Consider the following 7,140-nt stretch of genomic DNA (forward strand, 5'->3'; position numbering starts at 1 on the left):
CATTATTTAACACTACAATATCCACAACACACAACTAAAATAATTACAAAATTACAACTAATAATTAGTCATTATTATTTGTTTAAAGATATGTAATAATTAATCAATAACAAATTAATTATTTACCGCCCTTCACACCATTTACACATATAAACACCACAACAGGCACCTAAAATTAACTAAACAATTAACTCAATTAATTATTAATTGATTAATTGCAATTAATTAACAACTAATTATAAAACAATTATTTAATAATAAATTAACACATTACTTATGCAATAGATTGTATATAATTAAATTACTTCCCACCCTACTCCCCTATAAACCCAGAACCTGCTACAGAACTAAAAACACAAAATTCCATTAAAAAAAATGAACTACTATAAATAATTATTTAAATCTATATAATTAAATTACTTTCCACCCTATTCCCCTATAAACCCACAACCTGCTACGGAAATAAAAACACAAAATTAAACTTAAAATAATTTACTAACTAGTAACATATTAAAACATATAATAAAATAACAATCAAATCTCATTAAAATCACTAAAATACATAACATTATTAACAATTCAATATTTTTGTCAACTTTATTTTTGTAAACGATATTTAAGACGTCGATATTTTTTAAATCGATATTACTTACCTTTCAGTCGATATCATTGTCAACGATATTTTTGCTGTTGATATTTCTACTCCACTATTTTTTTGCGGGAATATTTATGTCCCTCGATATTTCTACGTCGCTGTTCCTGCTCTGCACCATGGTGCATGTCTTTCCCAGCTTAATGAAGAAGAACTTGGCAAACCATTGCATTCATTGGCAGGCTGTTGCTACTCAGAGAATAGCTGAGGAGCACCATTGAGAGGAAGGTCTTTACTGTGGTGTGGTCTCTGAAGAAGCTAATTCCATAATTTCCGGAGCTCATTTCCAAATTTAGAGTGACCTTAGAGCAATCATAAGGCGAATGCAAATGTTGGGAGAGAATCCTAAACTGTTATCTAGCTCCCTACAAGAAATTGACTTTAAGATGGAACATAGACCTGGGGCTGTGCGTGCAAATTCTTCCTCATTAGCGACTAGTACTCCCAAGGAGATGATTAGGTGTGTCTTGACTCCTGCTGGAGAAGGGCCATATATTACAAGTCACCATTTGTGTTGTGGTCTACTCCACATGGTCCTGTCTTGTTTTGCTAGTTTTAGGACTCAATAAACTATGCCAGTGTGCTACAAAGGAATCAATCAATCAATCAATCATGCCATTTGTATAGCGCACTACTCACCCGGGAGGGTCTCAAGGCGCGGAACAGTTCTATCACCTTCTTCTTAGATTCGCCTAACTGGCTTATTTAACTTTATTGTAGGGTCATGTTAGATGGCACAAGAAATGCAACAGTGACATGAAAGTTAAATGTCATATAGGGTATGAAGTGTTCATTTGCTGCTCCCACATAAATGAAAATATTTATGGCTCCAGAAAACACCATTGTGTTTTTGGCTTAGTTGAAACATTACAAAGAAAAGTCCCTTTACTTTATAGAAATACTTATGTTCATAAATGTATGTATGAATGTATGTATGCATGTAGGTATATATGTATTTATGTGTACATAGTATTGCTGTAGCACAGACCTAGCCAAAAAGCAGTGGAGAGCTGTGAATGGTAAAAGAGAAGCTTAACGTGAACATGTAAAGGAGAAGAAGCTGGGTTGTGGCAGTTAATTTATTGCGATATAATGTTATTTAAAGAGGTGAATCTTGAACTCTTTTACTCTTTCTTAAATTGGTGCAGCATTGGGACATTCCTGATGTATAAGGGCATGTTGGTCCAGATACTAGATGCATAGATGTAAAAGGCTTATTATCTTATTTTTTCTTTTTTACACTTCTTAGTCTGCCATCTGATGGTGTCCAGGCTGCTGAAAGGCCGAGAACCACAAGGATGGTGAGCCTATCTGCAAGATAGGCATGTGTTCTGATTGTGATGGCTTAGTAGCTAAGGTTTATTAGCTAGGTCACCCTTAAAAGTCTGCATCTTCAGCTTGTAGGGCAAAGTTTTTAATGTATAAAAATGAGGCATACAACAAAGTGGACAAAATAGGCCTCCCACACCATAGATATTAAAAGTTGTTGTCACTGTGTAGACAATGCAACATTTATGCCTATTTATGAATATATGTACTATTTTTCGATCAATGTGAGGGAAAATGCTAAACAATTGATTATAATTTATTTTTCACTCAGCTTCACAAATCCAATGCAAAGGGGAAAATAGATTTAGGATAGGTTTAGTGAAAAAATGACTCTAAAAAGTGCACAATGTCCTCTAAGAGTAAGCCAATTTTGAAATGGTGTATCTCTCAACACTGCTAGAGAGATTCAATACACTTCTATGGCTGGTTTTTTTATGGCCTTCCTCCTGAAAAACACTGGCTTCTGGTAGCAGAAAGGTGGTGTTACCCGGTGGTCACTTAAAAGTTATAGACAACGGGGAGAGAAACAGGACAGATAGCACCACAAAGTGCAGCTCTCACATCTCTTGACGTAAAAATGCTAAATGGGACTGGGAGAAACAGCAACCATTTTTTGGCAGTAATGCTTTGACATTCAGACTCCATCTCCAACTAGAGGGAAAATAAATTCTAGCATATACAGAGAGGAAACACATGTAAAAATAAAAGCAATTGCTAGCAAAGGGCCAGAGTTCTAGCAGAGATGGGATGGCTCAAGATCTTGGTTGGGTAATTCTGGGTGGTTTGCTATAAACTGAAAAATCATGCGTTGATCATTTTGGACTCGACCATCCAGGAGCCCTACCTCGAGAGAGTCCTAAAACCTGCAATCGTGCCTTGAGTGTCACAATCAGAATCCCTGTACTTGCACAGTCACTGGGACGAATAGTAGGAAATGGCAGATGAAAGTATCATATGCGAGTGAAACACTCTGACCAGGTATGGTGTAGTGAAACGTAAAGGAACAGTCATACCACTCTGTAGATATAAATTGCAATTCTTAACTTTTGTACTATTCCAGAATACTGACCTTTACCTGGAAAGAAGAAAGTCTCATAATTCAACAGTGTGTTTGACATTTACTGGCTTGGAATCAAAAACTATGACTTTGCCTTGTGATATGTCGAACAAATGTGATCATGCTGCATTATCTCACTACGGGGCATATTTACAAGGTCTTTATCTAGCTTAAAAAGCCAAAAAAGCAGAGATAAAACCAGCGCCCTATTTCAAGAGGGTGCTAACGTGCATAATCGCATGTTAGCACCCTTTTTCCCCAATGCCTCCCTTTGCATCTCCAATGAGATGCAAAGTGGACGTTACTAGGCGTACCCTAGATGGACTACCTTGAAAATATCCCTGATGTTTACATTGCGATATTTACAAGGCAGCCCATATGATTTTAGCACAAATTAGAGTTTTCACCAAAATCTAACGTTTGCTAAAATCCTGACTTAGCGATCCCTAAAATAGGGGGTGAATTATGCTGATACGACTCTGTGTGTCGTATCAGCAAGGTTATCGCTCTTTTGCAGGGAACATCGCTGGAAAACCAGCGATGTTCCCTGGGCAATAACCTCGCTATCTCTGGAATTTTTAATGCCCTGGAGTAACGCGTGGTTAATTACGTGCTACCAGGGCGATAAATACCAGAGATAGCCAGCGATAATATAATTATCGCTAAGCACGGCCAACGATAATTATCGCTGAACATGGTTACTATGCCCATACATCATTAGAGATGTTGCAACTGATTTAGGGAATGTCATATGATTTCTGTTGTTTTCCAAACTAACACAGTGCATTACATAAGGATGCCAGTATCCTGCACCCAAAGTAATGCAGTGATCAAGAATCCCAGTATCTTCATCCCAAAACAGTAACATTTCAACAAAAAGAGGTTTGGATATTTTTTTTAAAGATTGTTCTTTTATCTTTCAGTATTTGGGGATGAGTTTCAATGAATTTGGTATTTCTAAGAGTGAACTTACAGTTTGCACAGACAAAAGTAAATGCTATGGCTACAGGATCCATCTTTATCCCACTAATATCAACAACTTTGAGGGTGTTTTGCCTTCTTACTTTGCCTTGCTGAAAGGCTTGGAGCACCAGATGAAGAATAAAGGCCTGATCTAGTCCTTGGTGAACACTGTATTCTGCCAAAAAGATGATGGAGTAGTCTGTCAGCTTTGGTCTGTCTGCCCCATTTAGGGGCCAATTCTGATGTCGGATAGACTCAGGTCCGTCCGACATCGGTCAGGAGCCATAACTGACCAACCTGCTGTCGTTGGTTACGGCACTGCAAGTACGATGCGACCAAACCCTGCTTGGTCGCATTCGTATGCTTCATGATGGATCCATGCATTCCGAGCGGAATGCATGCCTTTATTGTGTAAAGCAGTGGTTCAGTTCATCCCTGCACCCTGTGGCCGGCACCCCAAGGTGCCTTCCCCCGGGTGCAGGGATCAACAGAAGGGCACCATAGGTGCCCCCAGGCCGCTATTTGGTGGACTCGCACCCATGGGGTCCCTACTGGGGGCCCCCAGGGACAGTTTCCGACTACCTTTTCGTGCCGGAAACATTGGAACGAAAAGGCAGTGAAAAACAGTCATCTTACTCGCTCGGTCGTAAAGAGGCGACTGGGATAGTACTGAAGGATTTCGAGACGGCAGATTGGCTCTTCGAGCCCATCGTAAGCCATCCGGAAATTCGAGTCGGATTCCATTCCAACCGAGCCCATCCGAATGGCTCGGTCGGAAAGGAATCCGGCCGGCATATTCCGATGTGGTCGGAAGGGCTCTGAACATGGTTCGGAGCCCTTCCGACTGGAATCGGAATTGGCCCCTTAGGATCATCAGCTTTACGTTGGTGGTGCCCCTTTTGGCTCCATTAACCGAAAGCTTCCTTCAATAGCCTAATGGAGTACTGGTCATCAGAGTGAGAACATCACACTGCCACACCCTATGCAATACTCATAGTCTGATTTCTATTGTATACTGTCAATCCTTGCCAGGAAAAATCTGGTGATGACAAAGAGAAAAATTATAATAATGACCTACTCACCCAGGAGAAAAATTCCCTAGATGTGGGGGTCATTAGTTGTTTTGTTTTTTTTAAACTTCCACTTCAAAAATTAGAAGTGGTCAAAACTTTCAAACTTTTGGTAACTTTAGAGGAACTGCTACAATAGAGGGTCCTATAATAAAACCTTATAGCCTGCCGGAGTGAGCTATACCAGCCATTAAAGTCCCACTCCGGAATTGAAGTGAAAGAAATGGGCCGTTTCAGGTCACCCGGGTCACTAATGACCACCTCTCAGCCTTCCAAACTAAATGAAGAGTCCGTCAGACAGTAGAGAATACAAACCAATAACTGTTTATTCAAAATACACTCAGAGCGGAGCCCAGTCTGCCAAGTCGCTAACAGTGCAGCAGAGGGACTAAAATCGACAAGCATAAAGATAAATTATGTACATTTTGTAACTGGGCTAAAACACACCCACAGTGACATTTTCCAGGCAGGAGCTGATAAGCAATAAAACACAAGGAGAAAAAATATCTCAGTGCTCATATCTTACACAAAGTTTCAAAGTCCAAGGTTGTTCCAGTCAGGCCGGACACCAGACAAGTGGGAGAGGGCCTCTATCTATTGAGAAAGGTATGCGCTAATAAGAACAATCTATTCAATAGTGAAGCAAACCCCAACCTTGGAGAAATGAAACCTAATAGAGGCCTTTTCTCAGAAATGGCAGAGGATTAGTTTAGATCTTAATTCAAAATTGTGTCTAATTAGAAAATGGTGCCCCGATTGCTAACTTACATAGGATAATGTTTAAGCAGAAACATTTCTATTCTAACAGACCCTCCTTTTAGCATGAGCTAAAACATTTTCTAACGGCAACAAGAAAAATATAAAATCAGGAAAACAAGAGACTATATGTATATCTCCTTATGAACATTCCATGTTCTTAGTATCGGGAAGGGAGACTGTAAGAAGGGAAGAAGTCTAGAAAATTCCCTCATCTATCTGCATGAGGTCGTCTATCTCTTTCTGTACCATAATTGCAGTGTTGGTATCATGAATCAGTATGTTGCCCTTAGGAGTGAGAAAGGTGGTGCTTTAAGAGCAACAGAAGGGGAGGCACTGAATAAGGGCACAGCAAATCACAATCAAATAAATCACCTTTTCAAGAATCAAAACCCAGCCACAAAAAAGAGACCAACTCCAATTTCCACTTTCTATGCCCTTGACATTCTCGAGGATGTCTAATATGTTCTAATAATTTTTTCTGTAAAGTCGATCCCGACTAAACACTGGTCTCCCACTACCGCGCATACACCACCACTCTTAGCTAATATGAAATCAGCAGCATATCTGGTTTGTTCAGAATATATTTGCATACTTTCCAACTGAGTAGTGATGTTGCGTAAAACAACCACGGTAGTGTTAGATAATATTTGTAACTTGCACCCAAAGTATTCTCTAGCTTTTTCACCCCGGACATAGAGGTACCACCCAAAGTGAAAATAGATGAAAGGATGTATCCAAAGATGATCCCAATACTATAGTTATTGACCTCTATATCAGTCATTCCCTCACAGAATTCTTTGTTCAAAGTCCTCTTAACCCAAGTAGCATTAGGCTTAGCTTATTTACAAGGCACACCTAAGGGCAACACCATCCCAAGAGCAACATCGTAGGTACCATTATGAACATTACAATAAGTACCATTGGATGAAAAGTAAATCCCTGGATGTGCATAAACCGGTCCTTTGTAATCTACTGCAGAATATCTGGTGTTCATCCCAAACATACTCGGATCTTTGTCATTGACCAAGGGACTGTATTCTTGTACAGCACTATTCCAGAACAACTGATATACAAAGAAGGGTTTGTACTTTTCACAATGGGGCAACAAGCAGGATAATAATCAACCTCCCGGGTAATTATCAATTCCTTATAATGCCAACCCACTAGCGTGACATTCTGTTCCTCCATGTAGAAGTTATCACAATATGCTTTGTTATCACAACCTGGATAACCTGTTCCCAGCGGCTTTTTATAGTATAAACAAGAACCTGGATAGCCAAAATCAAAAACTCCCTTTACTTTTGAAAAAT

Source organism: Lissotriton helveticus, chromosome 3_1, assembly GCF_964261635.1.
Source record: "Lissotriton helveticus chromosome 3_1, aLisHel1.1, whole genome shotgun sequence".
Lineage (NCBI taxonomy): Eukaryota > Metazoa > Chordata > Amphibia > Caudata > Salamandridae > Lissotriton > Lissotriton helveticus.